Source organism: Triticum urartu, chromosome 3 (genome assembly GCF_003073215.2).
Source record: "Triticum urartu cultivar G1812 chromosome 3, Tu2.1, whole genome shotgun sequence".
NCBI classification, from domain to species: domain Eukaryota; kingdom Viridiplantae; phylum Streptophyta; class Magnoliopsida; order Poales; family Poaceae; genus Triticum; species Triticum urartu.
Window position 1 is genome coordinate 722,350,184 of NC_053024.1, and position 10,560 is coordinate 722,360,743.

Below are 10,560 nucleotides of genomic sequence, written 5' to 3' on the forward strand. Positions count from 1 at the left end.
TATATGAGCGCTTGTGTTTGTACTGATGCTCAAAAAAAAATACATATGAAAGCTGATACGATATGTCAAAGGTCTACACTGCTATTTACGTTTAGTGACGGGGTTGTACCGAAGCGGCTAAAAAACTTAACTCTGTTTCGGGCTGGATGTCTCGTTCATAGAGTGTGGGAGGCTTTTGCTTTGGATGGATGATGTATGTTGGAATATTGTTTGGACGGCTGATGGATGCCCGCATATCTCTGTCCGATCTACATAGGCGGCCCCACGCTAGTCATGGCAAATGGCGAAAAATGACATTGGAGCTCTGAAGAAAGGAAAAACTAAGGACAAAATCTCGTTGGACCAGTACCAGAGACGCCAAATCAACAAAACACCACCGGTAGATGCAGCTGTATCACCATTTTGTGGAGCAAGAATCGGATCCACTTTTATTCAAGTTACTGTAGCCACCACTGTACTACTGAAAGATCATGCATTGTCACCGATATTTCATTTACCTACCGTTAATTAGACAAAAGTAACGCGGATAAAAGAACCAGACGTGGAATGGTGCCAAAATGAAACATCATCAAGTGGCTTTCCTCAATATGGGAATGCGGCAGAGTAAGATATAGAGTGAGTGGCTTCTGAATATGTATGCTATGGGAGTTCAAATCAATGTACGACTTGTTTCCATTTCTTCTGAGGAAGAAGAATACGACTGCCAGGACATCCATCTTCCACTGCAACTCTGTCTGTCTCAGGGACTTCTTATACTAATAGTAATATTTAGTTGTGGTACATCGAAACAAAGCATTTCATCCAGTAACATTCTAGACCTCCTTGCCATTGCAGGAGTTCAGTCGATACAAGCAAGCTCAGGCCCTAAGCAGGGCCTACCCGAGCTTTTAGACATTAACATTGCAGTAACAAGAACCTAAAAGTTCAGAGATTGGCATACACTTCAAAAGTTCAAATGCTGCAACTGGGCAACCGCACACACGCACGCGTGATAGCTTCCGACACGGCATCGGCATTGAACAAACGAATACATCCGATCCACGCATCACTTTCTCTTCCTGACCACAACATGCTCAGAGGAACCAACTTCTTCTCCCTAGTTCACGCGGCATCAGCATCTGCAGAAAGATGAAACAGCATGGGCTTTCCATATGAACAGGGCACCAATAGGAATATATACAAGCCTACCAAGTACCACATAACAAACATCAAATATATCAATTGCTGCATGTGATGCATCAAGTTGACACTGGGTATTTGCAAGGGGGTGACTATCACATTGCCCAGTAAGTGAATTCCTGTGTGTGCATATGATTCAGAAACCTAGATGTCATATGATAAGAATACACTACGCTGACTGATTTATTCAAGAAGTAAAAGGTCATGGGCTCATGGAAGATGCAAGAGCTGGAGAGCTTGATAAAGCAGATGCAGAGGAGATGATACAGCAACATAAGAAACTGAGTAAATACATTCTGACCTGGGAAGTAAAAGTAAAAGCTTAGTGGTGTATCCATGTATACAACCTTTTTGTTGTTTTATCTTTTATGTCTTGCTATCTATAAGGCTATAAGCATAAAGTTACCTATCCAGATCAGCTGGGAGTAATAATACAATAATATCCTTATCCTTCATGTTTAGCTCATCGACAGCAAAGAATCGACAAACAACCAAAATCAACAGTTCCACTAAATTCATATGTGGAGCTACTAGACCTGCTATCTATGTTCTATACAAGTGATTTATGGAGTAATCTGTAGTGGATTGTAATCACTTAAAAATAAACTGCCAGAACTGCTGTTTGGAGCAGAAATATGGGGCTGTTGTAATTTGACAATTTCTACGCATACAGAAGTTACATATAAAAATAAAAAAACTGGAAATAATCAATAATAATTAGATATTATTAGCTTTCAGAGTTTAATGAGCTTCCAATTGCACACATAAATTAGGCAATAGATTATCACCTAAATACCCACAACAATATTGGACAGTATACTGCTACATCTGCAAAGAGCATTGTTTGCAAGAAATAAGCAGAGTGGAAAAGCAAATTATCATCAAATAAACACCTGAATCATATTTTTTTTGCTGCACGACACTGAAACCAGAGGTTAAATAAAAGTAAGCAGATAACACACTCACCGCTTCATATAGTTGGTGCACATAATAATCGTGGGAGGCTAGCATATAGTTCACCACTACAGGAGCCTTCGCCGAACAACTCGACCTGCAACGTCATGACGTCCACTGAAAAGAACCATAGCTTCTCTGGTGAAGATGTGGTGTATGTCTGCATGAGCACGTATCCCCCGGCTACACCAAACAAAATAACACCATACTTTTCCGGCAATGGGATGACATTCTGTGAGTGCCATTGGTTGTTTGTTAGAATGGAATACACGAGCCGATATGGGCCACCATCGTTGTGCCCGTCATTGATTCCAGTGAGCATCCCGAGCATTCCTTCTGCTGCCTCAACAATAACAAAATTGTGACACTGCGGTTGTTCGGGTGGGAGGCTGATAGCAGAGAACTCCATGGAGCGCGTGTCGAGCAGAAGCAACATGTTGAGGAAAGGTGGATGCCAACAGAAGCATCGGCCGACTAATTGACGATTTAACAGCCCATCCTTATATGGGTCAAATGTACCCGGAACACTCCATTGGTCAAATGTAAAGAGCATGCCATTGCCCATTCACAGAGGAGAAGACGAGGAGCAGCATATTCCTTCTGCATCGCACCAAGCACATGACCCTGAATGATAAAGGGTCCTCCTCAACATCGCCGGGAGCAAGGAAAGTGTCCAAATCGAGGAGGTCCTCCGGTTCAGGGACCAGTGCCGTCAGGTCGCCGGGGACGGCGGGCAGCAGGATGTAGCGGCGGAACACGGGATCGCACACAGCGAGCTCCCTGACCAAAAGTTGGAGGTGCTCCAAGTCGCACGCCTCCTCTGGGGCGCCGCCGAGGAGGACGCGTCCGTCCAAGAGGTCAATCGCCCTCCAGGTACGGCCGGCGGTGGAGGGGAGAAAGGAGGAGCAGGAGAAGTCGAAGCCGGCAAAAGTGCGGGCGGCGACGGCGGAGGGGTGCGGAGGCTGGGCTGGGAAGAAGGTACTGTCGTCGACATCGAGCACGCCGATGAGAGGGGGCGGGTGGAGGGTGCGGTAGCGGCGGAGGAAGGCGTGGCCGGTGATGAGATGGCGGAAGGAGGCGCGCGCCAGGGAGGCGCGGGCTAGGTCGGCAGCAGTGGGGAGAAGGAGGAAGATCTCCTCGAGGAGCTCATCCGGGGTTCGAAGGATCGGCGGCTCCGGCGGTGGCGCCGCCATCGGGATGGCCGGCGGGGGGATTGGGGATCTACAAATGGATCTGATTCACTCACAGGCAAATGGACATCTCTTCTTCTACGGCTTCTTCGATGGGCTTTCTCAGGATTGGGCCTGCTAAATGTCCCATTTTATGGCCTTCTCAGTTTCTTTTGGGGCCTGATGAGCAACCTACTGCCAATTTTGAAAGAAAAAAAATACTCTTACATTTCTTTACAGCTGGAGCAGTATTTTAGTCGCCCTAAAATATTTATGTTTTTTTTGCGGGGACTAAAATATTTATGTTAGTCTAACGGTTACTCGTTTCCAAGGATTAACATTTTGAGTTTACATCTTGGCAAGGAGCATAGCCGATATTCAACCCCATACTACACGGAGCACGCCTATTCCAGCCCCTTCCCCGTTCTCAGCCATTGACATTTGCACCAGCGCCACGCGGGCATAGTGTTCGCCTAAGCTTCGAAGGAGGCATCGTATTTGCACGTCCGGACAACTTCGAGCACCCGTTTTGTGTATTATTTTTTATAACTTTAGGCACCAAACTGACTGTATAGAACAAGTTGAGGCACCCCCAGTGTATTTAACTCTTTTTTTCCTAAGCATGTTTTAAGCATCTCATATTGTACATAGCCTCAAGTGCCAATTATAAAGTTGTCGGCCTAAGAAATGATACATGTTCTTTCATGATCTATCATCATCTCTTTATCAGTAGTTACCACCAGCGAAGCATGTTGGAGTTGTAATTTCTAAAATACTAGTTCCATGTATTTACACTTCACAATTTGGGAATGTTGCCTAAAAGGCATTTATCAGGTGGGAGAAAAGGGAAAAAATGAAAGCGAGACGATCTACTTTTTGTGAAGAACTGAAGCATTATTGTCGACGAGGTAATTTGAATTTGCTTAATTTAGGTACTCATAAAAGTTTTATTTTTCTGCTTTTATGTCTTTGTGTGATAATATGACGACATCTTTTTGCAAGAATATGTGGTTAACAATGAAATTGTACTACTAATAGTTTACAATTGGATTTCCGGTGAAAGTAGACATATACAAACATTGGCCCGTACCATAACAACATTGACGCGTGCGTGCCTACTTTTGAGCCAAGTCCCCGTTTAAGCAATGAATGGGCGATAAAAAGAGCCAAGTCGGTGGCCATCGCGAACAAGAGCATTACAAACTGAAGAGAGTTGCACGGTGCACCCAAATCCAATTACGTACCATCAAGTGAGGATGAGTGAATAAGGAACAGTACTCCGCTCAGCTCAATTTGTGGCGGCGACGGAGTGATTAAGCAGAGCCTCAGCCATGCCAAACGGGCGTTCACGAAGGCCCCAGATCCTCGTCTCGCTGCCATCCCCAAGGTCATGCCGATACACCCACGCGCCGCCGCCACGGCAACTGGCGGCGCGGTACACGCAGTTGCCCCTGAGGGAAGGAAGCCTATCCGCGTCGTCTACGGACAAGCACCTGTCGCCGACGACGAGCGCGCGGCGGCCGATGCCCCTCACGGGTTCGAGCTCCTTCCGCTCCACGTCGACCCTGAACACCTTCACGACCCACCGCGCCCGTCGCCTTTGGAGGCGGACCAGCAGCAGCTCGTCGACGGCCGACTCCACGAGAAAAGCCCGGTCGCTATGGCGGTCGGCATCCAACTCCCATGATGGCACGTCGTCGGAGATGATTAGCAGCGGCCCGACGCGACGACGCACCTGACGACCTGCGCATCACGGTCGGCCACGTAGACGTGACCCCGGTGGGCGGCCATGCTTGCGTTCTTGGGGCAGTAGGGGCGACCCGCGGGGTGTGGGAAGGGCAACGGCGAGGGTTTGCCGGCGGTCAGGTGGGCGCACGAGAGCGCGTCGCTGTCGGGATCGTGGTAAGAGGAGAAGACGAGCGATGGGTCCTCGGAGCCCGCCACCGCGGCTCGCAGCCGGTCGACACGGGGAATGGCGGCGGCGAAGTGGAGCGAGGAGCCCGTGAAGGGGTTCAGGACGTGAGCCGCGTGAGGATACTCCCCGTCCGCGAGGACGAGAAGGCCGCCGGAGGCGGCTACGAGGAGGTGGCAGCGGAGCAAAGGGACGCGCCGGCGGATAATGCGGCCAGTGACTACTTTGAAGAAGAGACGCACGGTGCCCTCGTCGTCGGCGGCGTCGTCGAGCATGACCCAGTGCCGAGGCCGGAAACGGAGGAGGTCAGCGCCGGTGCTGCGTCGGCCTGGGTCGGCCATGGCTTGGCGCCAGTTGTGGCAGACGGCACGCATGCCCATGTAGTCGTCGATGTCGCTGTCCCTCGCGGCGAGAAGGCGGTCGCCAACGCAGCGTACCAGGTCCGACGGAAGCGACGTCCAGTCCGCCATCGCCATGGCTGATCGTCCGTGCGCCGACGAGTTGGGTGGATGGGCGACGTCTGTGGCGTGGAAGAGCAATGTACGGACCGACCAATGCGCGGATCATCTTGTAGATGGAATGCACGCGAGCGGGAAGTTACTACGCCACGCCGACGCTTCGTCCACTTGTGCCTGCTTAATGGAGGCCCGAAAGACGAGAAGACGGCGATAGTTAATGGACTCGGAAGACGTACGGGTAGGACCCCCGTTAGCTGGGAAACGTTAGTCAGAAAAAGATGGCATTTGGCATCATTTTTCCTCACAGATTTAGTTATAGAGACGCACGATGAGTACAAAATGTCATGTTTTGTTAATTGATAATCTTTTTTGCAGAAATGTTAATTGATAAATTTGATGCGCAAGTAAAAACAAAACAAAAAAATTGCCATGGCAAATGCATATTAAGGTTTGGATGGTATGAGGAAAAAATTGCCATGAATGTACGAACGTAGTAAAAAATGCCATGAGCCACTACTTTGCTCATGGCAACGTAGTAAAAACTGCCATGAGCCAAAACCTACATTTGCTTTGCTCCATTAACTTTAGTTGCCATGGTCATATTAAAAGGAATTTGTTCGCCTTATTTACAAAACAGAAAGGATTTTTCATGATGCATGAACTTAAGTTGCCATGCTCCATTAGCTCAATCAAATGTTGTCATTCCCTGCAAATTTGCTGTGGGATGAATTCCAAAATTTTACAAGGTGGAAGATGACGTAGTGAGTACCCATAGTTCAGGACACTAACACCAGCACCATGAGGTCACGAGATGGCACGGACAAGACCTCCCATGCCACCAGAGCGAGCCCACTCTCGATTACTGCCACCTTCCCCGTCACTCACCACTGCCACCCTCCCCTCGCCACGGCTTCGCCGGCGGCGACTTAGGAGGTGGTGGCATAAGAGTTCTATAATAATGAGACTTTGCCGAGTTTATTTAGTTCGTTGAGTCGTTTTTCGTTGGAACCAGTCAAAGTCATAGCTCTGCCAAGTTGCTTATCACTGCTGAGTCCAATTGTAAATCAAATTCGACAAACAGAAGTTTGCCGAGTTCCCGATAGAATGAACTCGGTGAAGTTCTAGAACTCAGGAAAAAAAACCAGATTCTAGTAGTGACAAGAGTTTTATAATAATAATAAATTAGGTCTATATAGATCCAATTCATTCATTTTCCAAGCAACCATAATGCCAATCACTATAGGCTCCGACCTATCTGGATAGTGTTGGCATGAGCTTGTTTAGGAATGAGAGTTTTAATAATGAAAAATTAAGTATATAATAGATCGAATTCATTCATATTGCAAGCAACCATCAAGTCTTGGTTGATAAGCCCCCAAATTGCTGATGGAAGATACTAAAAGAAAAGCCATCAGGACCAGAAGCACCTTCAACATATACAAGAGCTGAAGACAACCTCTATTTACTCCCTCGGGTCATTTTTAGTTTGCATATATGTCTGAAGTCAAACCTCACAAATTTGACCAACTTTACAGAAAAAAATATATCAACATTCACAATACAAAATCAATATCATTACATGTGTCAGGAATTTGATTTTCATGATTTTTAACTTCAGTATTGTAGATGTTGATAATTCTTTGTATAAATATGGTCAAATTTTAAGAAGTTTGATTTTAGACAATTATTATATGTAAAGTAAAAAGGACACGAGGGAGTACATCAGAACCGAAGTATTCCATTTGTAAACACTGGCACTACCCTATCACTGGGCTAACCTGGTGTTTCATTCACGGACAAAGCAGAGACTATTGGAGATCTACTTTATGACAGCATTTGAGAGAGACGGGGACCATTGGAAATTGCCTGACTATGCTTTCCGGAAAACTGGATCTCTCCCAATCCGCCTGCATGCTTCTCATTCGCTGTCGAATTAATACGGTTGATCTCCGAGGTCTTCTTAAGATTCGAAGGCTCCGACCAATATGGATTGATCCACAGCTGGAGAGTAGATTTCATTTTGCCTCTGATTTCTTGCAGTCCTGGGGGATCCTCGACGCTGGCTAGCAATCCCCGTGATGCTCTATCTTCCTCACGTGATATTTGATTCTGTCGACCACGATCGTGGCTGTTAGCCATAGTCTTGATCTTCGTTCGTGAGAGAGAGAGAGAGAGAGAGAGAGAGAGAGAGAGAGAGAGGAGCTGGGCACCGGTGCAAAGAGCAAGCTACAGGACAGTGCTAACAATTGGTATCATGAGCTAGTTCGTCATGGGATACGTCATCATCGCCACGGGCGCGCTCGTCATAGCCAGCGGCGTGATGGCATTGAGTGCCGGCGGTGCGGCGAGGTCGTCGGGCCGTGTGTCGGCGCGTGTGTGCTCTCAATGGAGGTGCTCGGCAGCGGATCGTTTTGTACGGCGTGGTAGCATGAAGGCGCTGGACGGCGATGGCGGAGGCTGTGGAGGCGCGGTGTGACGGCCATGCAGCAACGACCGATGACGAGCCATAGCCATAGTCTTGATCAAGACTACAGGGGAAATTGTTAGCCATAGTCTTGATCAAGACTACGGGGGAAATTGTTAGCCATAGTCTTGATTTTGTGTCGGTGAGGGGTTGTTAGCTGCATGCGTTGTGTTTGTTAGTAGCTGGCTACGTGCATGGAAGGAGATGGCCGAGTCCGTGTGGACGTTCCGTAAGGTTAGCTAGTGTGGTGTATGCATGAAGACGTGGGTGCGTGTGTGCATGCTAGTCTCTTTTTTTTTTGCGAGGGTAAAAGAGTTTTATTCCATATTTATAGGGTTACAATCAAATGGCAAAAGCTCCTCTATACACGGAGGGCCCTGCCTAAGCCATACAGCAGTAGTGCTCTCTGTACGACTATACGTAGCCAAACGATCTGCTATCCTATTCTGTTCTCGCTTAAGTTTCACTGGAATAAACTCTCTACCACCCAACAGACGACGAATCTCAGCTACTAAATGACCATAAGCCGACCGGGACAGACACTCACCAGTCAGAGACGAAAGAGTTTGGGCAGAATCGGATTGAACAACGATCGGCAAGTTGCAATGCTGGATTGCTAGTGCCATCCCTTGCATTATTGCATGTAGTTCCGCCTCCAAAGCATCGTTGCAGTTGAAGATACACCGGTAAGCTGCAAATATGACCGACCCATCCACTCTTCTAAGTATCATACCTGCAGCCGCTGATCCATCCACTGGTGAGAAAGATCCATCGACCGACAAGGCCGCTTGGCCATCCTCAGGACGAGGCAAAGGTAACCGCACTGCCGTACCGGGCGACCTGACCGGCTCCTCTCCAAGTAGTGGCATCTTCCCCTTTATGATATCCTCCTTAGAGTATCTTCTGACCAAATGTATCGAGTGCATATAACTTTGCAAATAATCTGCCGTAGCCGCCGGACTTGGAACATTTTTACCATGCGCCATATCAGACCTCAGTGTCCAAATCCTCCACATTAACATTATAGTGCAGTCCCGCATCTCATCATTGCAGTTCATCAGTACATTCAACAGCCACTCCTTTCCTGTGTCTCGGAGCAGTTGGGGATCAGGGAGGTTCCAAACTGCACGCATTTGCATCCACACTGCCCGAGCATACTCACAAGTAACCAACGCATGGAAGCTGGTCTCCTTATCTGAGCCACAAAGAGGGCAAGTATCATGCGTAGATATATGTCTATATTTCTTGCAAGAGTTTGTTGCGAGTGATCCTGACACCACTTTCCACGCCATGATCTTCATCTTGAGCGGTACCCGCGGATCCCACACCCGACTCCATATCGACCTGTGTCCGCTTGGGTTAGAGCTAGACGCGCTCATCGAGTGTGACAATTGGTATTCTCTTGCGAGGTGATAAGCGCTCCTAACAGTAAACAAACCACTCTTTTCTGGGAACCATGCCAAAAAACCCTGCCCCTGATTTGGTGACGTTCAGATCTTCACAATTTCACGTATGTCCATATCCCAGAAATATTGCCTCAGCATTTGCATATTCCATGCACCAGATTCATCCAAGAAGTCCGCAACCCAATTGTGTCCACAATTCATCTTTGGGGTGATCGGTTTGAAGTCATACTTCCTTGGGATCCAGGGATCCCGCCAAGTCTTAATTAACGAGCCATCACCCACACGCCATATCAGCCCCTTTTTCAATAGATCAAGTCCATGCATGATGCCTTTCCACACAGCCGACGAATTTGAAGGAAAGACGGTATCAAGCAAGTTACCATTGGGGTAATATTTGGCCCGGAGTAAACGGGCGCACAAACTGTCTGGACTGAAAAGCAATCTCCAGGCTTGCTTCGCGAGTAGCGCCTGATTAAAAGATCTCATATCTCTAAAACCCATTCCTCCCATATCCTTGGGCAAAATCATCTTCTCCCAACTGAGCCATGCCATTTTCCTTTTACCATTCTCCACACCCCACCAGTATTGCCTCATCATACGCGTTAAGTCATCGCAAACAGAGGCCGGTAGCCGAAACACACTCATGACATATGTAGGTATAGCTTGTGCCACCGCCTTGATCAAAATTTCCTTGTTCCCCGCCAAGACAAACTGTTCACTCCAATCAATCAATCTCTTCCTCAATCTCTCCTGAAGAGATTCAAATTGTCCCTTGTGCACTCTTCCCTCTGGCACCGGAAGGCCAAGGTACTTTGGCTCGAACACCTGCTGCGTAACCTCGAGGGTGCTTTTGACTTCATTCGCCACCGCATCCGAGCAGTTGTCAGAAAAAAGGATGGAACACTTCTCTGGGTTAATAAGTTGACCCGTCGCAGAAGTATAAGTGTTCAACAGCCCCTTCACAATGCTCGCTTGCTCGCCAGACGCCTCAAAAAGCAACATAGTATCATCTGCAAAT

General features: G+C 47.7%; 1 pseudogene; it reads right to left on the reverse strand.

Moving 5' to 3' along the window:
• Positions 1–717: 717 nt before the first annotated feature.
• Positions 718–3,380, reverse strand: LOC125546216 (annotated as a pseudogene).
• Between the last annotated feature and the right edge of the window lie 7,180 nt (positions 3,381–10,560).